The sequence below is a fragment of the Callithrix jacchus genome, chromosome 2, assembly GCF_049354715.1.
Source record: "Callithrix jacchus isolate 240 chromosome 2, calJac240_pri, whole genome shotgun sequence".
NCBI classification, from domain to species: domain Eukaryota; kingdom Metazoa; phylum Chordata; class Mammalia; order Primates; family Cebidae; genus Callithrix; species Callithrix jacchus.
The window spans coordinates 153,497,495-153,523,654 of NC_133503.1; the positions used below are offsets into that span (position 1 = coordinate 153,497,495).

Consider the following 26,160-nt stretch of genomic DNA (forward strand, 5'->3'; position numbering starts at 1 on the left):
ACTCAGGGGAATGAATTTACCAGATCCTTTCCTAAAACCAGGCTTTGACAGGGAAGGGTAGAGTGATCCTGAGGACCGTGAACAGTAGGAATTCCCAGAAATAGAAGGTGAGAACATCTAAGACCATCTTTCCTGTTCACAGTATTTTTCCAGTCATGCTTATTATAAATATTTTTGTTCCCCTTTATAAAAGTTTACTCTAAAAAAATCTCTAAGATTATAGAGCAAATGCACATTTTTCGAGCCACCATATTCTCAAATCTTCCCAAGTAGCAGCAATATTTTCACCCAAGAAACTCTTTAGATCCCCTTAGCATCATTCTGGGCCTGAGGTTTTCTGCATTGCTGGACACTGCCATTCATTCAACAAATTCAAGGATGATAAGGCACTGCTGTAGCCCTTCTGCCTGGAGTGTGGAAGACAGCGGGAGAGACAAACTCAATAGCAATGCATTGCTATCTTTATAGATCCAATATCTAGTTATCTCTGAAACTATGGTATGTGGCTCTTTAAATGTTCTGTTTTGTTTTACTTTGCTTTGGAAGTGCATTCTTTCAAGTGTAATTGGCCTATCTGTGGCTAAAAGAAAAATATAAAGCTTTCCCCAGGATACTTTGAGCTTTCATGTTTACCATCAAATTAGCAAAAAAACAAACACACACAATTCTAAGGAATTTATTTTGAAATTTAATTGTCTTCAGGCTTGCATATAATTTCAACTTCACAATGAGTTGTCCCATGGGCATTTTCTGCAGTAAAAGTTTTATAAAGACCAAAAGAATGTTTGTGCCTACTGGCTAGATCCAGCTCCCTCTGGGAGGACATTACAGCCTCCTACTCATGTGAGATGCTAGGCGGACTGGGACTGGGGACACCCAGGAATCCTCTTGCTGAATTTCCCAGTTTGGAGCTCATTTGATAAATGTGGTTTTTATTTATGAAACTGCTTAGCAACCATCCTGGATTTTTAACTTCTGCTAATGTCAAAAATCACAAAACTGAGAAAAAGGAGGAAATTTGAGGACTGCTTGATTGATGAAGAAACCAAGGCTAAACTAATTGCATAACCAAAATCATCCGCTGGGCCCTGAGCTAACACAACTTGTTCGTGCAGACCAGCATCAACAAACCCGAGAGCCATATATTTTGCCACCCAGACTTCTGGTTAATGCCCAGCAAAGAGGCCTTGATTCCTGAAGGCTGCAGGCTGATAACTCCAATAAGACCAAGAAATCTTGTATAAGTACCACTCACCAACTGATTGTACTGCCGGAGCACCGAGAAACCATATAGATAATGAAATTCAACCGGCAAACAGTAAACTGCCTCAGTGATATTTGAAAATTCATTTAGTGTTATTATACAACCCTGAATAACCAAAGATCATCTGGTTAAGGGTAATCACTACAGAGGGAACATATGGTGTTTTTAAGATTATGTCACAAGCTGTAATTCTTTTAACTCTGTTTGTAAAATTAGGTCATATCCCTGATTTTACATATCTTATTCTTTTCTTCTCCATGGGAACAAGACATCTTTAAGTGTCCTCGGGTCTGGAATGATTTTGGGGTAAGCTACATAGAAAGATTAGAAGAAGAAAGAGGAGGAGGAGAGAGGAGAAAGGGGGTAGGAGGAAGATGGGGGGTAGGAGGAAATGGAAGGAGAAAGTAATGGGGGAGGAAGAAGAGGAGGAGGAGGAGGAAGAGGAAAAGAGAGAGAGAATTAAAAGAATAACAGCAACAACAACACTCAAAGAAGAGCACTAAAGGATGATAGAACCTCCCTGCAATACTAAAACACTGGCCTTAGGGTAAGTGGAGTGATTTTTTTCAGTCTTCCCATCCTAATGCTGAGACATCAGGTGGGTGAGGAATTCAACTGTGGAGTAGTTTCTAAGAAACTAGGGTAATGTATTATTTTTCAGGGGTCTGTGAGAAAAGTAACTTGCAATCTAGATACTCTATTATTCATTAGAGACGAAGATGATATGGATGGATTTTGAATTTGATTTTCGGGGTCTTTTGGATAAAGTGGCAAGAGAATCCCCCAGACAATCACTCCTATGTTCCTCAAGGATTTTCCCATATGGATTCTAAATCAGCGTTTATCTTAGCAAGCAGTCTCCAAAATCTTGGATATTAAGAAATGTTCTATAAGATAACGTTTCGGACAATGTTTCAGTGGATAAATAAAAGGAATGCTTCAGAAGACAGTTCAGGTAGTATGGAGCCAGCGAAATTTGGCTGTCCAGTGTTTTTTCTCCCTTTGACTCATTTCTTTCCATTTTCTGGTTTCAAATAAAATTCTTCCCTCTCTTCACTTAACTAAAGAATACTGAGGTTGCTTGATGCATGTGGATAGCACCTTTTCATTATTTTCTTTGTACCTTATATTTTATTTTTTGCTTTTTCTTTTCTGTTTAATCTCTTAAAATTTTTGTTAATCTTGACATTTTTTAGCATTTTAATAGTTGTTTGTTTTTCTTTTGTGATGGTTTTTTGTAGAAGCATCATGAGAAATGGCTAGAAATTGAAAGGCTTATCCCTATCAGAGCATTCATACTGGGAAAACATGGAGTAATAAGTAAGTAAGATTACTCCATGTTTTCCCAGTATGAATGCTGTGTTAAAACAGTATTTACAAGCAAGACAGGACAGTGGCCCACCCAGGAGTGACACAACGCCAGGCGACCCTCCCCACCTAGGGAAGCGGTGAGTGAATATGCAACCCCGGAAACCACACTTCTCCCACAGATCTTTGCAACGCTTGTGTCAGGAGGTCTTCCTGTGAACCCGCTCCAACTGAGCCTCCAGTCTTCAGTCTGACAGACAGGGCTAGGTGGAGTTTCGGCAGAGCCCAGGCATGCATGGAGACCCTGGAGCCTTAGATACTTGGGCTTTCCAGGGAAAGTAGCTGCAGTTCCGGAAAAGTGGGAGGTTAGATGCCCCAACACATATTTCTAGGAAAGAGCCTGACTCTCGGAAGCTTAGCAGCAATAGCCCGCAGATCCCACTTCCACAGCATTTCACAAGATAAGACCCACTGGCTTGGAATTCCAGCCACCTACCAATACCAATAGCTGCACTGCAGTCCTATAAAAAGAAGCTCAGCAGGGGGTGCCATCTATGCTGTTCTGTTCGGGTGCCTTAGCCAATCCAGCCTTCAGGCTTTGGAGAGTCTGAGCTAATCCAGGGTGGAAGAGATGTCCCAGCACAGCACAGCTGCTCTACCAAAACGTGGCCAGGCTGCTGATTTAAGTAGGTGCCCAATACTGTTCCTCCTCACTGAGTGGGACCTTCCAACTGGGGCCTCCAGTCACCCTGGCTCGAACTCTGCAGCTGACAGAGATCTAAATTCCCGACATGGTGAGCCCAGAGGGAGCAGGCAGTGCAGCCATCTTTGCTGTTTGGGTGACAGCCATTCCAGCGTTTGGGTTTTGTAGTGTCTGAGGTGACCAGAGGCTGAATTTTTTTTTTATCTTCTCTATTGATTTCCTATTTTAAATTTCATCTTCAATGCTATTATTTTCTTCTGCTTATTTTGGATTAATTTGCTCTCCTTTTTCTAGTTTCCCAAGGTGGAGGCTTAGACGATTGATTTTAGAACTTTCTTCTTTTCCAATATATGCATTCAACGCTGTACATTTCCGCCTAAGCACTGCTTTTACTGCATCCTACAAATTTTGATGAGTTGCATTTTTATTCTCATTTAGTTCAAAAATACTTTAAATTTTTTTCTTGAAATTTCTTTGACCTGTGTGTTACTTAGAAGTGTGTTCTTCACATATTTTGAGATTTTCCAGCTATCTTTGTGTTACTGATATGTAGTTTTAATTTCACTGGGGTCTGAAAGCAACTGTTGTATGATTTGTATTCTTTTAAGTTTCTTAAGGTTTGTTTCCTGCCCCAGAATATGGTCAGCCTTGATGAGTGTTCCATGTGAGCCTGAGAAGAATGTCTATTTTGCTATTATGAAGCAGTCTATAGAAGTCAACTCTATACAGTTGATATACAAATGAAGCAGTCTATAGATGTCAACTATATGCAGTTGGTAGCTGGTGTTCAGCTGTATGTCCTTAATGATTATCTGCCTGCTGGATCTGGTCATATCTGATAGAGTGATATTAAGGTCTTCAACTATAATAATAGATTCACCTATTTCTCTTGGCATTTCTATTTAGATTTTTCCTCATGTATTTTGATGTGTGTTGTTAGATGCATACACATGAAGGATTGTTATCTTGAAGAATTATCCCTTTGTCATTACATAATGTCCCTCATTATCTGTGATGAGTTCCTTAATTTGAAGTCTGCTGTATCTAAAATTAACACATAGTTACTCCTTTCTTTTGGTTAGTATTTACATGATAAATCTTTCTCCATCTCTTTACTTTTAATCCGCAGATTTCTTTAATGTTTAAACTGGGTTTCTTATAGATAACATATAGTTAGATCGTTTTTAAAAATCTACTCTGATAATCTTTACCTTTTAATTTGTGCATTTAGACCATTGATATTGGGGAGTTTTTTGTAATGGAGATTTTGTTGGTTGTGTTGAGGATCCGTATACAGGCATTTCAATTTGTACACAATTCTTAGCATATATACTGCAAATCTAAAAAGCTGTGCATCGGGTAATTCTTTTTTAAACAGTTATTCCAGTGACCTTACAGTTTAAAATTTAGAGGCAAATAGTCCTTATGAAAATATCAAGTACCAGTATCTTCGATGTTGATAAGCTGTTACATAAGTCCCAACAATTCACAATTTAGTATGATATACATCACATACTCAAATTTTCAATCTGTCTCATTAGCAACGTTTTTACAAAAACAGGACTACCATAACCAAAGATGATACAGAGGGCACACAATTCTGACAGGAAGAGTCATGATCAAGGAGTGATTTTCTTTAGGAAACAATCTATTAAGAAACAACAGGGGAACGGAAGTAATTTAAAATGTCCAGGACACTAAATCAGGGCTGTGACTTCACACTGCCACTTGGCATGCTTTGTATTATAATGGTGTTTGACATTAATTTGGAGAAATTCAGTCATTATTGCTTCAAATATTTCTTCAGTTCCATTCTCTCTTCATTCCCCTTCTGGTATTTCCATTGCATGTATGTTACACCTTTTGTACTTGGCCAAAAGTAATTGGACATTCTTTTGTTTTTTTGTATCTTTTTCTTTTTGCTTTTCAGTTTGGACATTTTAATGGAGATATCCTTAAGCTCAGAGATTCTTTCCGCAACCACTTAGAGTCTACCAAAGAGCCCATCAAAGACAGTCTTCATATCTGTTACAGTGTTTTTAATGTCCACTATTTCGTTTTCATTCTTTTGTAGAATTTCCATTTCTGTGTTTACATTGTCCATCTGTTCTTGTATATTGTCTAATTTATCCATCACTTCCCTTAGTAGAATAGTCATAGTTGTTTTCAATTCAGTCTAATTCCGGCATCCTTCCCACATCTGAGTCTGTATCTGATGCTTGCTCTCTCTCTTCACACTGTGTTTTTGCTTTTATCACGTTTCCTTGATAGCCAGACAGGATGTGCTGTGTAAGAGGAACTGCTGTAAACAGGTCTTTAGTAAGGTGGTAGTAAGATGTGAGGAGGGGGTAGTGTTCTACAGTCCTAAGATTAGGTCTCAATCATTTAGTGAGCCTGTGCCTCTGGACTGTGAAACTTCACAAATGATCCTCAGTGACCCCACACTGCTCCATTCTCAGGTGGGGCAGGATGGGTAGTTGGGTTGATACTGTATATTTTCCTTTTCCCATGTGAAAGACTGGAAGGGGCCAGAATTGACTATTTCCTTTCCCCATGTCAGTTAAACTTTGCAAAAACAAAACAGTAGTTTAGGCTCTCATAAAATAGGTTATCCTGAGGGCAGACCTTGTTAAGAAGAACAGAATCCCCTAGCATTTTTTTAAATGGTTACTTCCTCCTTCCCAGGCTGGAAGCCTGAGAAGATTTTTCACCATTATTCACTGTGAAGACCTGGTTGAGCTCCTGGAGGTAAAACTCACACAAATGCAAGAGATCTTGCTCTAATCCTCAGTCCCTAGACTTTTTAACTCTCAGACTTGTCCACACTGAGCCTCCAACAATTTTTCAATTATAATTGAGGTTTTCCTACCCCAACACTAGTTCCCACAGAGTTTACTGCTCTAGGGTTTCTCAGTATTTACCTGGAAAGAACATTCTGTCTCTCCAGTTTTGAGAGCAGTGATTTTCCCTATGACCTCACTTCTCTGATGGATCTAAGAAGAATTAAGGGTCCTTGATATTTTCAGTTGGTTCAGCTTTTTACCTGCTGTTAGGATGGAGTGATGACTTCTGGCTCCTTAGATGACAGAATGGAAACAAAAGACTTGAATATGTTCTTTCTTCCAGCTTGGATGGTAAACTCACCTGGTGATGTTTTCAAGATGGCTGCCTAAGGGGACAGTTTGAGGCCAGGAAAGAGAGAAACTAAGAGACCCATATAAGCACCAAACTCATGACCCTTGACTTATCATGGTCTTGCCAAATGAGTTTTCAGGTAACAGCAAAAACAAAATCTTTTTATATAGTGCCTTTAATTGTGGTTTATCATTAGCGATTCAATTTTTATGAGATCATTTGTTTCATCATCAAATTTAGTCAAAGCACTTGCCGTGGCCTTTCTCTCTGGTTCAGCTGTACTGAATTCCATTTTGTTTTTCCTAAAGAAAAAAAAAAATCTCAATCATGACTAGAAAAGGGGAGAGATGGCAAAATCAACCACTGAAACTTTCTAATATCTGGGCAAACTTCAAATAACTTTTCAGATTATAAAATACATGTATATTGCTAGCTTGATTAAGGGTGTGTGTACTTAAAAGTCCAAGTGCTGGAAGCTGTAGATGTCTAACTATGCTTTACAAAAACTGGGCTGGTGACATATTCTCTAGACATCACCCGTGACACTAGATTGCCTCTCCACAAATGGTCATTTGCAAAGATTGGACTTCCCTAGAATTAACCAAAATGTGCCTGGCATTTCTATGTGTCTTATTTATTTTTTAAATTGAGATAAAATTCAAATAGCATAAGATTTACCATTTTAGACATTTTAAAGTGTACAATTCAGTGGTTTTCAGTACATTCAGAAGATTATGCAAACATCACTGCTCTCTTCTACATTTTTCATCACCATATAAGAAAGTCCCAGGCTCCTTAAGCAGTCACTCCTCATTGTCCCTTTATTCTAGCTTCTGGAAACCCCTAATATGCTTTCCATCTCTATGGATTTGCCTATTCTGGACATTTCACATAACCAGAATCATACAACATATGGCCTTTCATGTCTTGTTTCTTTCACTTATCAGAATGTTTTGAGAGGGCATTCATGTTGTAGCAGGTATTGGTATTATTCCTTTTTATGACTGTGTGATATTCCCCTGTGTAGATATACCACATTTTATTCATCCATTCATTAATTTATGAACATTTGGGTTGCTTAGACCTTTTGGATATTGTGCATTGTGCTGCTGTGAACATTCATGCTCAAGGTTTTGTTTGAACATCTGCTTTCAATTATTTCATACATATGCATAGCAGTGGAATTTCTGGGTCATATGGTAATTCCACGTTTAACTTTTTGAGGAACCTCCAAACTATCTTCCATAGTGGTTTCACTATTTTACCTTCCCATCAGCAATGTTTGAAACTTCCAGTTTCTCCACATCCTTTTTAATACTTGTTAATTTTCATTTTCTTGATTATAGACATTCTAGTGGCTGTGAAGTACCAAGTTGTTGTGATTTTTATTTGTGTTTTCTTAACGATCAACATAATGAGCACTATTTTCATGTGCTTACTGGCTATTTGTATATCTTCTTTTGGGAAATGTTTATTCAAGTCCTTTGCCTATTTTTTAACCAGGTTTTCAGTCTTTTTCTCATTGAGCTATAAGAATTTTTCATATATTCTGGATACTAGATCCTTAGCAGATATGATTTTCTCCCATTTTGTGAGTTGTCTTTTCACTTTCTTGATAGTGTCCTTTGATACTTTGATATGAACAGGAGGCAAGAGGGTGGGGTCCCTGGTGAGGGCTTCACCCTCAAGCCTAAACATGTAGCCCTAAATGAGAACACGCATTCCTGTTTTCATGCCCAAATGTTGTCTTTTGGCCCACCATGCTCCCCTATCCTAAACCCATGTAAATCCCAAACCCCAGGCTCTATGAGCAGAAGAGCAGCAGAGCAGCATGGCAGAGAAGGAGGGAAGAGAGGATGTGTCTGAATATTAAGAGGATTTTAGCTGGGGACAGTCACAGAGCAGATTGGCCCCAGGACAGCTGAACTCCAGAGGAAGATCATCTTCCCATTCCATCCCCTCTCCAGCTCCCCATCCTGCTGAAAGCCACCTCCATAACTCAATATCCCTGCATTCACCATCCTGATTCTTCTTGGATGCTGGACAAGAATTCAGGACCCACTGGGTATGGGAACCCAAAAAGGCTGGCACACTGACTCTTCACTGAGCTGTTGAACACTTAAGCCATCCCTGGACGTGAGGGCTAAAGGAGGATTGTAACACCCCTAGCACTGCTGTGGGGCCAGAACCCAAAAGCACTCACCCCAGTTCACCTGCATGCTCCCTCTCCCATAGGGTTTTGGGCATGGTGACCAAATAAATGAGCCATACCCCTGTCGTACGTCCTGTGATGGGGTCAGAGAACTTTTCCATTTCACTTTGATGTGTTCCTATGTGAAATTTGAAGTAGAGTCTTTAGTCTCTTTTTCGCTCCATCTTTTATAAATATGCCTTTGCCCTCTCCCACTTCCTTTCATTCATTTCAGATTCTTTGATCTCCTTTATATTATTCTCCCCAAGGGCCAGAAGAAAATGCTTTAGAATCATTCTTGCACACGGGGGTATATTCACAACATGTAAATGACTGATAAGGCCTAATGACTTATTCTCCCATTCAAGGTATCAGTATCTCAGTAGTTTCCAAGGAACAAAAGGAATTTATGAAATCCCAAGTGTGGATGAGCATAGTTGGCTGGAAGCATGGATGTCTTGCTGTTGCTTCTGTAATTGCATTGAGTTAACACTTCCAATTCGACTTAAAATAAATATTTTGATTCTGGGTCTAAGATTTTAAAAGCCAATGATGCACTCTGTGAAACCTCCTACTTAGCCTCTGGAGTCCTCGTGGGCAGTCACTGTGCCAAGCAAATTAGTAATTAATACTCCATGTGTTGGCTGGGCGTGGTGGCTCACACCTATAATCCCAGCACTTTGGGAGGCCAAGGCAGGTGGATCACAAGGTCAAGAGATCGAGACCATCCTGGTCAATAAGGTGAAACCCTGTCTCTACTGAAAATACAAAAATTAGCTGGGCATGGTGGTGTGCGCCTGTAGTCCCAGCTACTCGGGAGGCTGAGGCAGGAGAATTGCTTGAACCCAGAATGCAGAGGTTGTAGTGAGCTGAGATCGTGCCATTGCACTCCAGTCTGGGTAACAACAGTGAAACTCCATGTCAAAAAAAAAAAACTCCATGTGTTATGTTTTTAAACACTCTGTGGTTCTAGTGCTTTTGGAAAATGGATTCTGTCCCTGAGACTTACCTGTAGGACTCTTAAGAAAACCTCCAAGCTGTCATCTGTACATTAGTAAGATATGCTTTCAGAGCACCATAAACTCCACTGAACATTATTGCTTTTTGCCCCCAATATTTCTGAATCAGATTGTTCTGGGGTTGAAAGGAATCCACTGCCTCTGAGCCTTCTGTGTTCGCACAAACATTCTTTTGGATCTTCCCTGTCACTCTCTAAATAGGATTCTTCATTTTAGCATTGCTGATGCTGCTGACAGCTCTAACAATTATGCTTGAAGACAAAGACCTTAATTAACCTAATCAGCCGTGGGGCTGACAGGTAGGCTGTGCTGTCACTGTGGTTCATGATGTACAACCTGTTGTGAATAGAGCACTTTTTCAGCTGCTCTGGTAGGGCCACCTGCCGTCTGTGCTGCATTTCCTGCCAGGCAGCTCTGTGACCTTCGGCAGCCAAAGCCAAGTCATTAGAGAAGTGGTCACAGTTGTGCCAAGAGCTCAGTCTCTGTGGTTTTTGTTTGGATACAGAGAATAAGGAGGCTCCAGAAAAGAACCCATAGAAATGTTGTTTTTATACAAAGATACCAAAAAAAGGATTCTGCCTGCATGAAGGTAGTGAAAACAGGTCCAATCTTTCCTTTCCCAGGCCCAAGCAAGTAGGATTTGGCCAATAGGTTTCTAAAGGTAAATAAGTATCCTTTAGCTGATCACCCAGTAGTAATGAGACAGGATACAGAAATATCTAGTAAGACAAATATGAAAGTTGAAACCCAGACCAGCTTAGCAATGAATATTTGGAAATATAAAATTTTTAAATTACCAGCATTAGCATCAAAAATATGAAATGCATAAGGGTAAATCTGATAAAATATGTACAAGATATGTGCAATAAAACTATAAAACATGGATGAGAAAAATAAATTTTGAAATAAATGGAGATATATATCTTATTCATGAAGCAGAAGACTCAATATTGGTAAGATATCAATTCTTCCTAAAATGACCTATAGATTCAATGCAATCTCAATTAAAATTCCAGTAGGCTTTTGTTTTTGAAAAATTGATATGTTGATTTTAAATTTATGTGAAACTACAAAGGACCTAGAATAAGCAAAGCAACTTTGAAAAACAGGAACAGCATTGAAGGATTAATGCTATTTTATTTCAATTTATAAAGCTACAGTAATCAAAACAGTGTGGCAATGGTGTAAAGACAGGTCAACAGAACAGAATGAAGAGTCCAGAAAGACTCTCACACACATATGTACAACCAACTTTCAACAAAATTACAAAGGCAATTCAGTGAAGAAAGAATAATTTTTACAACAAAATATGCTGTAATAGATAACCACATTAAAAAACATAAATTTTGATCCACATTCTGCACAATATACCAAAGTTAATTTAAATGGATCATAGACCTAAAGAAGAAACCACAAGTACAAAACTTCTAGATGAAAACACAGGAAAAATCTTTGTGATCTTGGTTTACGCAAAGATTTCTTGGATATGCCTCCAAAAGTACGACTCATTTTAAAAAATTGATCATTTTAATTTTATAAAACTTAAAACTTCTGATTTTTGAGTATGTTCTTAAGAGAATGAAAAGACAGGCCACAGACCGGGAGAAAACATTTGAAATCATATCAGATATCATACATCTGATGAAGGATGTGAATCAAGACTCTATAAAGAAGTCTCAAGCTCAATAGTAAGAAAGTAAACAACCCAATTTCAAAAATGCACAAAAGATTGAATAGATGATAAAGCCCAAAACATTTTAAAAGAGGGTCATTATCACAGTCAGTGTCAAGAAGGAGCACACCCACACTCAGCCCTTTAGTACCATCGTCTACAACAGCTGAAGCAGGAAACCACAAGTAGCTCTGACTTTGGGAGAGTTTCCACCCAAGCCCTTGATTCCTAAATGCCCTCAGTCCTCCCAAAGAAGATGCAAAGATAGCAATAAGCACATGAAACAATCATATTTCTTTATTTACCTATTTCTTTAAAAACCTAGTCTTTGATTTTAGTCATCTTTGGGTTTCCTTTGTGTGCGTGTCTTCTTTTTCAGCACCATTAGTCATTAGGGAAGTGCAAATTAAAGTTGCAGTGAGATACCACTGCACACCTATTAGAACAGCTGAAGTTAATAAGACCCACCACACCCAAATGATGAGGATACGGAAGAACTGAAACTTTCATACGCTATTGGTTAGAATGTAATTTGCTATGTCCACTTTAGGGAAGAACTTTGCAGTTTCTTAAGAAGTAACTGTATACTAACTGATATTTCCACACCCATGTTTATAGCAGCACTATTCACAATAGCCAAGAGGTGAAACATCCTAAATGTTCACTGATGGGTAGACGGATAAACAAAATGTGATATTAACAGACAATGGAATGTTATTCAGCCTTATAATGAAAAGAAATTCTGTCACATGTTACAACATGGATGAACCTCGAGAACATTATACTAAGTGAAATAAGCCAGTCACAAAAAGACAGATACTGTGATTCCACTAATATGAGGCATGTAAACTTATCAAATTTATAGAAATAGAGAGCAGAATTTATCAAATTTATAGAAATAGAGAGTAGTTACCAGGGGCTGGGGAGGAGGAGGAAAAGGAGAGTTGCTGCTTAATGGCTGTAAGTATCTGATTTGCAAGATGAGAAAATCTGAATATCTATTGTATGTCACAACAATGTGAATACCCTTAGCACTTCTGAACTATACACTTCAAAATGGCTAAAATGGTAAACTTACGTTACCTATTTTTTGCCACAATAAAAAATGAAAAAGAAAGTTAAATGTGTTTACTATATGTGACAAAACCACTCCACTCCTATGAGAAATGACAGCATGTTCATTTAAACACTTGTACACAAATATTCACACAAGTTTTATTTGTAACAGCCAAAAGCTAGAAGCAGCAAAACATCTGTGGACAGATGGATACATTAACAACTTGTGGAATAATGTAGGGGTTTCTTTCTAGACTCTCAGTTTTGTTCATAAGTCTGTTCCCATGCCAGCGCCACACTGTCTTGACTACTACAGCCTTGTCATAAGGTTTGAAGTCGGGAAGTGTGAGCCCTCCAGCTTTGTTCTTTTTCAAGATTGTGACCTATTTCAGGATTACATTAAACCTATATATCAATATATCACCAAAGAAAGAAATCCAATAGTATCTCCCAGGAACCTCTCTAAGAATGAAATAAGCTCTTTTATATTGAATCACTCTATTAATATGAGCCATTTCCTTTTTACTTTGTCCCTAATGGAATTGAAAATGACAAAGCCCCAACTTCTGGATAATCCCTCTAGTGGACTTGAAGAACTTTCCTCAATTGACTTTTAGCTTTCTCACTTCAGATGATTTATCTCTTGCTTTCCTATTTCTTTAAAAATCTACTCTTTGACTTTTAGTTATCTTTGGGTTTCCTTTGTGTGTTTGTCCTTTCTCACCTTGCTATAAAAAAATACCTGAGACACAGTAATTTATAAAAAGAGGTTTAATTGGCTCACGGTTTTATAGGCTGTACAGGAAGCATCGTGACATCTGTTTCTGGGGAAGCCTCAGGGAGCTTTTACTCATGGAAGAAGCCAAAGTGAGAGGAGGCATCTTACACGGGAGAAGCAGATCCAAGACAGGGGGGTCGGGGGGAAACATACTTTTAAGCAACCACATCTCGTGTTGACTCAATCACTATCATGAGAGCAGCACCGAGAGGATGGTGCTACCTTGTTCATGAGAACTCTGCCCCCATGATGCGGTCACCTCCCACCAGGCCCTACCTCCAATGTTGGGGATTACAACTGAACATGAGATTTGGGTGGGGACACAGAACCAAATCATATGACCTTGGAATTGGTCAGAAAAACGATATATTAATAAAAAACATGTTCAAATAGACCTCTGAAGCCCAATACCAGGGTTTCTTCTTTGTAGCTGTGTTCCCTTGATTTGAAGCCTTTAAAGATAAGGATAATCTGAGAAGAGGTCTAGCAAATCCAGCTCAGATCTTGCAATGTTACTAAAGAACATCCTGAGAATACCGAACTGATGTCTGCCAATCCTGGCCTTGCCTGGGCTTGCTTTGTCTTTCTGGAGAAGCCTTTTGACAGCTTTGGGACATGGAAGTCAATGGGCTGTAAAGGGAGTTGGTGAGACAAGGAGATCTGCACTAAAGGGAACAACATTCTCTTAAGCTTTTGTTCTTTCTTCATCCACAAGGCTGCAGTGTCCTTACTATTTGTCCTGTGTCGACAGAAACCACAGAACAAAGCAGGCTGCCTGACTGGGAGGCTGGAGTAGCAGAGGGGCGAGCCCAGAGCTGGGTACTGAAGGGAGTCACATGGACAGAAAATGAGCCCTTGTGAAACAAGAATACCACCCCTGCCTCTGCTATGTGGGACTCCAACCCAAGCCATGAGGCAATTGTGCAGCAATGAGAGGGCTTGTTGTTGGCTAGACGTCACCAAAAATAGAAGATTCAAGAATGCTAATGTGCAAAGAGTGATGATGAAGTCCAAAACATTTAAAAAGAGACCCTTTACATTGTCAGGGTCAAGAAAGAACTCACCCACACTCAGCTCTTCAGTACCATTGTCTAGAACGGGGCAGCAGGAACTTTAACCACAAGCAGCTCTGACTTTGGGAGAGTTTCCACCCATGCCATGGCTTCACCTGAAGGCCCTCAACCTCCCCCACCCAGAATTGCACCATCCCTTGCTCAACCTTCGTCTCGGCCTTAAGGAGGCAAGTTGCAGTCTGGGACATGGCCTGACAGCTTCGCCTGGGGAAGATGCACTCGCAGCTCGCTGCAACCTGGGGTCCTTTCCTTTCCTGCAGTGGTTTGCCAGGCTTCCATGGTCACATCACACCATGGGCAGACCCTAAACTAGCCTCAGATGGCACCATGCCTCTACTCTGGCTCAGCGGGGTCTGGGCAAAACTTAGATGTTTAATTTCAGTCCCCGTCCTGCTGCCTAGCTACTTCCTCCTCAGTTTACTCAATGAAGATGTTAGTCTAAGTCCATTGTAAAGTGCTTGGCTCATCATGTGTTCTGTGATATTTGTGAAGTGCCAAGCTTGTGTTTAGTTCCCTAGACTATTGCCTGGCTGCCCCAGTCAGCTTGATTTACACCCTAAGCTTCTGACCTTCCCCCACTTTCCCTTCAAAACGTATTCACCTTGTGGGCCTTTCTTTCAGAGTCATACTCAAGCTATTCCGGTTACTTATTACCAATGCCTTCTTCATCCCGTCAATGGGTTATCCAAGCAAGAAGCAGATTAGAATATAGGAAATATCACTCTTTTGACAAGTATGTAGTTAAAATCCATGCAACTACATTATGATCACAGTGCTTCACTGAGTGAGGAGGACTAACTTTAAAATACCTACAAAATCCAGAAAGACTTTGATATTTGTTATGGACCTTCAGAATACTGAATCCCAAATCTCAATGGTGGCTTCTCAAACAGGGAGAACTGTTCTAAGGTGATGTGGGAACGCCAGCCATACCAATAAGCTCAAGACATGGAAAAGACATGAAAATGGATTTGCCTGCTGAAAGACTGTGTTCTGCAATGCTAGAGGTGCCCTCTTAGTCCAAGAACTAACACTGCAGACTGCAACTGCAGTGGTCCCTGGTCATGTCACTTCCAAGAAATATCAGGCTTAAGAAATAAGCAGTACATGTCAGCTGAGAAGGGACTGAGGGTAAGAGAAGAAGGAAGAAGAGCATATTAATGCACGCTACCTCCTGAACCTTCACGCAAGAAAGAACCTGCTGTTCCTCATTTCATTAATCTAATTAACAAATGTCTAAGGGCCTTCCAAAATCCAGTCTCTGTTCTAAGCACTGAGAATATAGCAGCAAAAGAGCAACCGAAAGTCCTTCCCCTCATTGATCAAGAATTCTTAGTGGGGAGGTAGAAAATAAACACAAGGCATAAATAAAACACACAGCGTGCTGGCAGTGCCATGAAGGATATAAGGCAGGTGTGGGGAGGTTGGAAATGAGGGGGCACCACCATTTTAAGTAGAAATGTCCGGGTAGGCCTGATTGGAAGGATGACAGTGGAGTAAATCCCAAGGGAAGCGAGCGAGTAAGTTGTGTTGTGTAGACATTTGGGAGGAAAGAGCAAAGGCCCTGAGGGAAGAGCATGACCATATTTGTGGATCAGCAAGGAGGTGGCCAGGCTGCGGCACGGGGGTCAAGGCTGGGCCTGGTAGTAGATAAAGACAGAGAAATAATGAAGGGTCAGTTTATGCAGCGTTTTAAAAGCCTTTGAAGGTGCCCTGCTTCTGTTGAGTGAAATGGGGGACCTCTGGGGATTTAAAGTGGAGGGGTGACCTGATCTGACTTACATATTAAAAACATTAAATACCCAAAAGTGGGATACTTGCTATATTCTTGCCTTTGGCTGCAGGGCAATAATTGACTAGTGTTGTCAGGGACAGAAAGCCCAACAGTGAGGCTGTTGCAATACAGCAGGTCAGCCCTGCTAGCAACCTGGACCAGAGCGAGAGCAATGAAGGTGACCAGAAGCAGTTAGATGTGGGATGTAATTTAAAGGGGAATGGCTGGGTGAAAGAGATGTTAACAAGAGAAGCCCTGGCATTAGAAAACTGAGAGCAGCCTCCATGACCATTTTAGCTATTCTCTGAGGGTGGGAGAATTATACCCAAGTGTTATGGAACTGAATGTTTGTGTTTAAATCCAAACTCCCAAAGTGATGGTATTAAGATGTGGGGTCTTCAGCAAGTAATTAGGTCATGAGGGTGGAGCCCTCAAGAATGGAGTTAGTGCCCTTGTAAAAGAGATCGCAGAGAGCTCTCACACCCTCTTTCTGCCATATGGAAATATAAGAAGTCAGCAGTCTGCAACCCAAGAGAGGTCTCTCACTAGCTAATTCCACCATGCTGGCACCATCATCTCAGAGACCTAGCCACCAGAACGATGAGAAAGGAATGTTAGTAATTTAGCCCATCCAGCTATAATTGTTATAGCAGCCCAAATGGACTAAGACACCAAGAGAAGAGCACTTACTGATTTCCCACAAAGCAGAGAAAATTCTCTTTTAAAAAAAATGCACCATCAGGCCAGGCACGGCAGCTCAAACCTATAATCCCAGCACTTTGGGAGGCCAAGGTGGGTGGAACACTTGAGGTCAGGAGTTCAAGACCAGCCTGGCTAACATGGTGAAACCCCCATCCCTACTAAAAATACAAAATTAGCCAGGCATGGTGAGGTATGCCTGTAATGCCAACTACTTGGAAGGCTGAATTGGTTGAACTTGAGAGGCGGAGATTGAGCCAAGATCTCACCATTGCACTCCAGCCTGGGCAACAAGAGCAAGACTCCATCTCAAAAAAGAAAGAAAGAAGGAAGGAAGGAAGGAAGAAAGGAAGGAAGGAAGGGAGGGAGGGAGGGAGGGAGGGAGGGAGGAAGGAAGGAAGGAAGGAAGGAAGGAAGGAAGGAAGGAAGGAAGGAGAGGAAGGAAGGAAGGAAAGAGAAAGAAGGAAGGAAGGAAGAAGGAAGGAAGGAAGGAAGGAAGGAAGGAAGGAAGGAAGGAAGGAAGGAAGGAAGGAAAGAAAGAGAAAGAAGGAAGGAAGAAAAGAAAGAACATGCACCATCAAACAGAGGTGCCACTGCAGTGCTAATGATGGGGCATGTATTAATAGATAACAAAAGACATAATCTTTTTGTTTCCCTGGATAGACACAGATTCCTTTTGCATTTTTGCACTATATCCACTGTGCTTGAGACTATCTTTATTCACACTTTGGGATCCCTCAGAAAGACTGCCAGTGACTGTGACTCCACCTTTATTTTTATGGGTTTTCAGAAACAAGACTAAGATCCCCTGGGGATAGGATGCTGGAAATATCACATGAAAATGTGTTCATCCTGAACAGTTACCCTCATTAATAATAAAAGACATTTTAAAAGTCATGTTCACAAAAAATGCAAAATTCAACTTTCGTGTCACTAAAAACTTACAGAAAAGAATGGCCTTTATTACACTTTTTTGCATCTTCCAAGGAGCAGGGGCCATAGCTCAGCAATCATTTTAACCCTTACAACTCTTGAACAGGGCTCTCTTTGTCCACAGTAAAACTATGTTTGGGGCCCAGGTTGATGGCTGCTCACAACTCCATTCCCTTAGTTCAAACACTACTTGTTTATCTTCGGATTTCATCCTCATCTTCCAATAGCTAATAGTATGGGGGAATTAATGGAACAGGGATGCACGGATTTTATATCTGAATTAAGGCCTCTTTATGGTCTTTCCAGGGGATATTTTTCCCTACACCATATTTATATTTTCCTCTTTTGCTGATGAAAAAAAAATGTTGCTTGCCAGGAAATGCTTGTCGTCTCATATGCCTTATGGTAGTTGTAATGAAAATAGACATTGGAATGACCTTAAATCCCTGTACCATATTGTATCTTTACCTCAACTCCATATGGTAGCAGGGGATGAGGAGAGGGAGAGGAAAGTTGTTACAGTGATGTGAGTTTGGGGTAGACTTTGCAATGTAAACACCTTTCGGATTTCTTCCACACTCTGACATGAAGTATTTGAAATAAATCACTGCTGTAACAAATTTTTATTTGACCAGGCAACACAGAAGAGATTTATTTTCAAATTGAGATAGACATGTGGGGCCATAAACAAACCTTAGTAGTGCTTGGTGCTCTTCAGAACGTTGATGCCAGCTCTTCGAACTCATATGGCCAATACAATACAGCAGGTCCCTGGAAACATCAGTTTGTTCAATGTCATCTCGTTATATTGTTGATGAGAAAAAAAATCAATTTGCAGACAGGGCCACTGTTAGTGTGGAGTTTGCAGGTTCTCCCCATGTCTGGAGCAAGCTTTCTCCAGGTCTTGGAAGTCCCAAAGGTGTGCCCGTGAGGTGAACTGGGAGTGAGTGTGGGTGTGTGTGAGCGTCCTCTGCAACGAATGGCATCTCGTCCTGGGCTGGTCCCCACCTTGCACCCTGACTGCTGAGACAGGCTCTGGCCACCCTCGACCCTGAACTGGAATTAGAGGGTAAATAATTATATTACTTGTTTTTATTCATCTTTCTTAAACGTCTGAATAGCTGACATTTATTTTGAATGTTTAATATTAGAAATGTTTTGGGTCTTTATTTAGAATTTGAGGCATGTTTTCATGACCAGAAATGACCAGAACTTAACTCTTGCTTATATCAACAAGGCCATGGTAAACTGGTTTCATTATACATAAGTTCTCCTAAAGTGACAGTTTCCAAGAACCTATTGATAAGGTTAAGTAAGGACTTATTGTATATATTGAATTCATATAGTCAATATATTTGAGAGAATATTGCCCTCATATGTACCCATCTACAAGCATTCACTTCTAATCAGTTGCCTTAATGCAGGAATAGGATATCTATGGAGCTGCTTTCAATGGAAAATATTTGCAAAATAACTTTGCTTTGGAAGTAGTAGAAAGAGAAATAATCATTTTCTTTTACTTAGTAAATATTGGGCTACCTATTATGAAACAGATACAGTGCTAAGGTTTAAAACCATGATAAATAAGACATGAGTCCGGCCTTGAAGTGCTGTTATCTGAGTTGGTCTCGGAAGATGGATAGGAACTAACAGCAAACAAGGAAGAAAGAGCATTCCAGATGTGGCAACATCACTCTGAATAGCACAGGAAATGTAAAAACCCCTAGAAAGCAAGAAGAATCTTCAGAATAATTTGAGCACATGGTTCATGTAGGAAAATGTAGAAGTTGAAGCCAAGGTGATTCAAGAGGTACCTGAGGGTGATGGTCAGTAGACAAGAGTCTGGCCTGGGGTCAAACCCTGGCTCCTTTATCAATTTCATCACTTAATCTCTGTGTAGCTCATTTCTTCATCTCTAAAATGAGGATGATAATACCTCATGGGTGCTAAGAAGAGTTCCAGGCATGGTTAGCCAAGTTAAGGTGCTAGAGTTTGTCCTGAGAGATGATGAGGACCAGTGCTAAGAGTGTCAGTGTAGTCCTAGCTACTTGGGAGGCTGAAGCAGGAGAATTGCTTGACCCAGGAGGCGGAGGTTGCAGCAAGCCAAGATCCCACCACTGTACTCCAGCTTGGGTGACAGAATGAAACCCTGTCTCAAATAAATAAATAAATATGAAAATTAAAAAAAAATACAGAAGACATACATGTGGCCAAATATCGTGTTTTTTAAAAGGCTCAATATCACTGATTATTAGAGAAATGCAAATCAAAACCACAATGAGATACCATCTCATATCAGTCAGAATGGCTATTAAAAAGTCAAAAAATGGCCGGGCATGGTGGCTCATGCCTGTAATCCCAGCATTTTGGGAAGCTAAGGCAGGCAGATCACCTGAGGTCAGGAGTTTGAGACCAGCCTGGCCAACATGGTGAAACCTCATCTCTACTAAAAATGCAAAAAAAATTTGCTGGGCATGGTGGTAGGCAACTGTAGTCCGGCTATTTGGGGGGCTGAGTCACAAGAATTACTAGAAGCTGGGAGGCAGAGGTTGCAGTGAGCGGAGACTACACCAATGCACTCCATCCTGGGTAACAAGAATGAAACTCTGTCTCAAAAATAAATAAATAAATAAATATAGTAAAAAAATTAACAGGTGCTGGCCAGGTTGTGGAGAAAAGAGAACCCTTATACACTGTTGGTGGTAGTGTAAATTAGTTCAATCATTATGGAAAACAATGTAGCAATTCCTCAAAGAGCTAAAAACTGAATTACCATTCAACCCAGCAATCCCATTACTGGATATATACCCAGAGGAACATAAGATTTCTACCATAATGATACATGCATGTGTATGTCCATTGCAGCTCTATTCACAATAGTGAAGACATGGAATCAATCTCAATGCTCATCAATGACAGATTGGGTTTAAAAATTGTGGTACATATACCCCATGGAATATTATGCAGTCATAAAAAGTGAGATAATGTCTTTTGTGGGAACCTGGATAGAGCTGGAGGCCATTATTCATAGCAGCTAATGGAGGAGGAGAAAACCAAATGCTGCATGTTCTCACTTGTTAAGTAGGAGCTGAATAGTGAGAACTCATGTACACAAAGAAGGAAACATCAGACACTGGGGCCTACTTGAGGGTGGAGGATGGGAGGAGGGAGGGGGCAGAAAAAATAACTATTGGATACTAGCCTTAGTAGCTGGGTGATTAAATAATCTGTACAACAAACCCCGGTGACACAAGTTTACTTACATTACAACCCTTCACATGTATCATGAAACGTAAAATAAAAGTTAAATCTAAAAGAAAATGTGATATATATACACAATGCAATACCATTCCGCCGCAAAAAAAAAAAATGAAATTCCATAATTTGTGGCAACATGGAGGACAAGATGTTAAGTAAAGTAAGAGAAGCACAGAATTATAAATACCACACGTTCTCACTCATGAGGGAGCTAAGAAAAAGCAGAGTACAATTGTGGGTATTAGAGGCAGGGAAGGGTGGCAGGGCGGGGCGGATGGAGAGATGCTTGTTAACAATGAGGAAATTACAGTTGGATAGGAGGAAGGAGTTCAGGTGTTCCGCAGCATCCCAGGGGGAATACGGTTAAACAGAATGTATTGTATATTTTCAAAAAGCTAGAAGAGAGGATTTTTAATGTTCACAGCACAGAGAAATGATCTGTTTGAGGTGATGGATGTGCTAATTCCCCTGATTTAATTATCACACTTGTTATACACATATGGAAATACCACTCTGCATCTTATAAGTTTGTACAATTATTTTGTGTCAACTAAAAATTAAAGGAAAAACTGGAAACAATGCAAATGCCTACCAACTGATGAAAGGAGAGATAAATGCGTTATATCTGTCCTATTACTCAGTAACATGACAAACTACTGATGCATGCTCCTATAAGGACAAAATTTGAAAACATTATCCTAAACAAAAGAAGACCCAAAAGGCCACAGCCATATGATTCCTTCTATACAAAAAGTCCATGATAGGCAAATATATAGAAATAGAAAGTAGATTAGCCTGGGAAGGGCCGAGGGTCAGACAGGCATTGGGAATGGCTTCTAACGGAAAGGCTCTTCTTTTGGGGGTGATGAAAATGTTCTGGAATTAGATTGCAGTGGTGGTTACACCACAAATATACTAAAAACCATGGAATTGTACACTTTAAACTGGTGAGGTTTATGGCACATGAATTATATCTCAATTAAAATGTTTTTAAAAGTTGAAAACAAAAAAGAAATAGCACAGATATCAATTCTGAAGCAGTCAAGTGCTAAGCAAATGGTACTCACGACTGCTAGCCAAAGTTGAAATATGTATGAATGACATTGGTGAAACGGTGGGATTTTTGTGATCCCTTCTAATTATCGGAGTCATTTTGATAATCACAAAAGGTATTTGTCCATCTCCACTGGTGTCAGCAGTCACTCCTCATATCACAGGCAAACTCTGTTTCCCAGATGACAAAGCCAAAAATCCCAGGCTGTTTCACAGGAGGATCCTCTGGCTGTTTTATGAAGTCCGGGTCCCTCTCACATCCTGAGTTCTCCGTTCTTTCTGCTCCTCCTGTATTCCCAACGGGAGAACATTGATGTTAATGACAAACATCCAAGGCTATTCATGAATCTTGGTGTTACAGTCAAGTAAGACTTGAGGTAGTATGTATTTTGGGGTTATGTGGAAACATTTTTAAAAGACAAACAAAAACAAAGTCTGAATCCTGGATCCTGTTTTCAACAGCAGTAACTAATTCCTGTATTCTCTCACTCTCTTTTGCACTGGGCCCTTTACTCATATAGGCTAACTATATCTCAAAGGAAGGGCCTAAGCGTCGAATGATTCTGTAAATCAAGTGAACTTGCTTTAGAAAATGGCATAATCTCTACCTAGAAACTATTCCTCACAGCCCTTTGGGGAATAATCTGTTAGTGAAACTGAAACATTATTTTCTATCTGTTGCGCCTCTTGGCTGTATCTGAGAGCTGGCTGTCTCAGTCTCTCTCTCGCTCGCTCTCTCTTTCTCTCCTTTCTCTTTTTCTCTCCTCTCTCTCTCTCCCTCTCTCTCTCTCCTCTCTGTTTTTCTCCCTCCTCTTCCCAACCAAATGATCTTGAGAAGCAAAGGTTTATCACCTGGAACCAAGAACTACTGCTCCCTCAGCCAACAAAATCTGGTCTCCAGTTAAGGCTGAGGGCAACTGGCTGTGAGTGCTTCAACCTACTGAACCTGCAAAAGTCCCCACCTCCCACACTATGACCTGCCCATGGAAAATTCCTGGGCACAGAAGGGTCAGCCCATGGACAAGGAGTCAGCCAGCCACGCTCCCCTGGGCACAAGGACCTTGGCGCCTTTCCAACCACTGTCATTAAAAGTGGGGGCTTTTATGTTAGTTTTTCTTAAGTTCATGTTTCGGGCAACTCTTTATTATGATGGTGATTATTTTTTCTCCAAGGCCAGGCCTCCACCCTCACAACTTTGGTGGAATGTGTTAATAATTTGCTCCGGGGAGATGAAAGCCTCTTTGATACAAGTAGAGTAAACACATGGAACGCTGCTCAAAGGTCTAATTTTCACAAAAGGAGCGTGGTTTTTTTGGACTGAGAGGCGAATGAGAAGAGCAGTCTCATTCCTGAGTCACTTTCCACCCTGGTGTCCCTCCTTTGCCTCTGCAGCTCCTCCTCACTTGCTCCACTGAGAACAATGCCTGCCTCTCTTCTGGGACGCTCCAGACAGCTGTTTAGGTGCTAGGTGAAGACTTGCTTAGGGAAACCAGAACATATCAGAGCAGAAAAGACATCACTGAATCCAGCCTCTTCCTTTTATAGATGAGGTTCCAGAAGCTCAGGGAGGTTATGTAACTTCTCTTAAGTCAAAAGGTTTTCCAAATTCCAACGCAGCCTGTTCTCCAGCACCTGTGCTGCCATATTCTCCTAGTCCGCAAGGATCGGTAGAGGTAAAACTCAGAAATGAAAGACACCCGTTTTCAGGATTGTTTAATTTTCTTTCTGTACCTACTCTCATTTTGGGGTGCCTCTCTCTACCAGACTCTGTTCTTGGTCCCCTTGGCACTTGAGGCTCTTTCAATACTATCATTCATTCATTCATTGATTTGGTTACTTCAGAAGGGTTGGTTTGGGAGCAATTCATGGTCTGGTTTGGTAGAAGAGGCCCAATCAGGGTGTCCAAAGGTCAGGGTCCAGAGCATGCTGCCAATGAGGCTTGACCTGTGAAGCTGCTTCTCCTCCCTCTGTGCTACCTGCCCAAACCAAAGAAAGGGACCAAAACCTGCTCAATTTCTGGAATAATAGAGACATAATTAAACCAGAGCTACTAAAGTCATTACTTTTGTAAGCAGATGAGAAAGAGTCCTACATATCTAGAATGGTATATTTTTCATCTAGTAATTTTATGGATTTGTAAATAATGGATAAATCTTCCTATTTACAGTGGCTATTCTATTAACATAGACTCCTACTTATTTACTCCTACTTTAAACTTCTTTCATGCAATATAAATTCAAGGCCTTTGTTTACATTATCATAATTTTCTCTGTATGCATTTGCAAGATTCTTTTTCTGTACTCAAATCTTCCCTTTCAGCCAGGTGATCTAAAGGTCATTTATTTTACATAACTTGAAACATGACAGTAGTGTTCTTTTCATCCAAATTGTGTAGCTTTGATCTTCATTATATCAGCATTCAAAATACATAGATTTTTTTTCTAGCATCCAAGTCATAAAACGTGTTTTGACCCAGACACCTCAAGAGATTGAGTTTGGTTCCTGGGTCAGATTCCTCCTTCGTAACAATTTATCTGAGTAGCTCCAGGCGGCGTTCCTCAGATCACTCCTCCTCCTCCTCGTCCTTGTCCTCCTCCTCCTCCTCTGCTCCTCTTCTCCTCATCTTCTTATACAGTCCTTTCTAGAACACACAGTTCAAAGATTACTTGAGAAGAGTCCTTAATGGTGAATTGTCTAATTTCTTCAGGTTTCATTTCATCTTAAAAATAGTATTTAAGTTGTGTTTCTAAACTGACACTTTCCAAAATTGAAATGTCCCTGAGAGAAACTAGCAGTATTTTTAATCCACTGGGAATGAGTGGCATCTTGCCCCTTAATACTTGGCAGTTATGACAGTTTGAAACTTCTGGAAACTTCTTACCGAAATCAGTTCCTTAATCATTTATGTTCAATGAATTATTAATATTCTTAGATTCTGCTGTAAAATCATACTCTGGCTGCATGTCCTTGGGGAGGAAGCTCCCTTCCCCAGTTATCCCCACAGAGAGATGACCCACAACATGCTCTTCTGGGAAGGCACCATCCAGTCTGTATTGGGATGTCTAAAAAGAACTCCCAAAGCAGAGATGGGTGACTTCTCTGAGCTGCAGAATCTCCATGCAGGTTCTGGGAAAACCAGTCTTCTTTTTTTTTTTTTTTTTTTTAATGTCATCCCTACCTCTATCTGTCTGCTCCAGTTTGGCGAGCATCAAACTATGAATTAGCATATGATTAGTTAGTGCTTTTGCACAGAAACAGAGAAATCACACTGATCTCCAAGAAGGCTGTGTGAATTTATCCTTGCTTTGTATCTTGCTGAAAAGGATCAAAGCAGTCTGTAAAATGTTAACACAGCTCAGTGTTTGGGATTTACAACTGTTTACCCAGCACTGTTGCTGCCACTGCTAATATGTTTTGTCACTTGCCCAAGTCCTGCCCTTGTCTTGCTTTCCCCTGACCCCATACAATATGGGAACATAAATATGATTTCTCCAATAATGGTTCCTTTGTGTTTATATCATTGCTTTTCACCCAGAGATGCTTAAGTGCACAAATTCACAAAGCCAGGGGCTCAATTACACCAGTATCACATTCCTGCTGGCTTCTGGAACGTGGTATCACAGGCTTGTTAACTCACTGATAACAGAATATATTTTCCACCTGTGGCATTGCAGGAGTTAAGTGATTGGTCTGAGACCAGGAAGGTAGTAAACTGATGAATCCAACCTGTTTCACAACAGCTCTGTCCGTGAAGTTACCTCTGGATGTCATCCCCTGTTAAGCACTACATAAAATTGTTGTTGATGTTATTAATTGATAACTGACTGGGACTTTCCACTAGAAGGAAATGGCAAAACAATAAGCATTCCAGTGAGCTGCATTTTCTTCTGAGTCAACTCAACTCTAGGGTTATCCCCTTGAGACAAAGTGCCTTCATCCATCCAATAGGCATTTATTAAATGTCTGCTAGTTGTCATTCTGCAGGGATTTATATGCGGCAAAACAAAATTACCTCCATGTAAGGAATGGTTTTGTCACTGGAAAGAGAAGATATATCTATATGCAAATAATAAATAATAGTTCCAGGCAGTACACAATTAAATACCAAAAGTAATGGTTCACTTCAGGAATGTTGTAGGATTCCCAAGAAAGGGAAATGAGTGGGAGCTGAAGAGGTGTGGGAAGATTCATGGAAGAGGGGACTAGGATCTGGGATTTAAAGAATGATTAAGGTCTGCACAGTG

At 40.4% G+C, this 26,160-nt stretch overlaps 1 long non-coding RNA gene across 1 annotated transcript in view; it reads left to right on the top strand.

Annotated features, from left to right (window-relative positions):
• LOC118151545 (uncharacterized) overlaps positions 1 to 26,160 on the top strand; it is a 75,288-nt gene that overhangs the window by 41,586 nt on the left and 7,542 nt on the right. Inside the window, exon 4 of the long non-coding RNA XR_013532643.1 lies at positions 6,402 to 6,549. This is a non-coding gene — a long non-coding RNA (uncharacterized LOC118151545). The remainder of the gene's footprint in view (positions 1 to 6,401; positions 6,550 to 26,160) is intronic.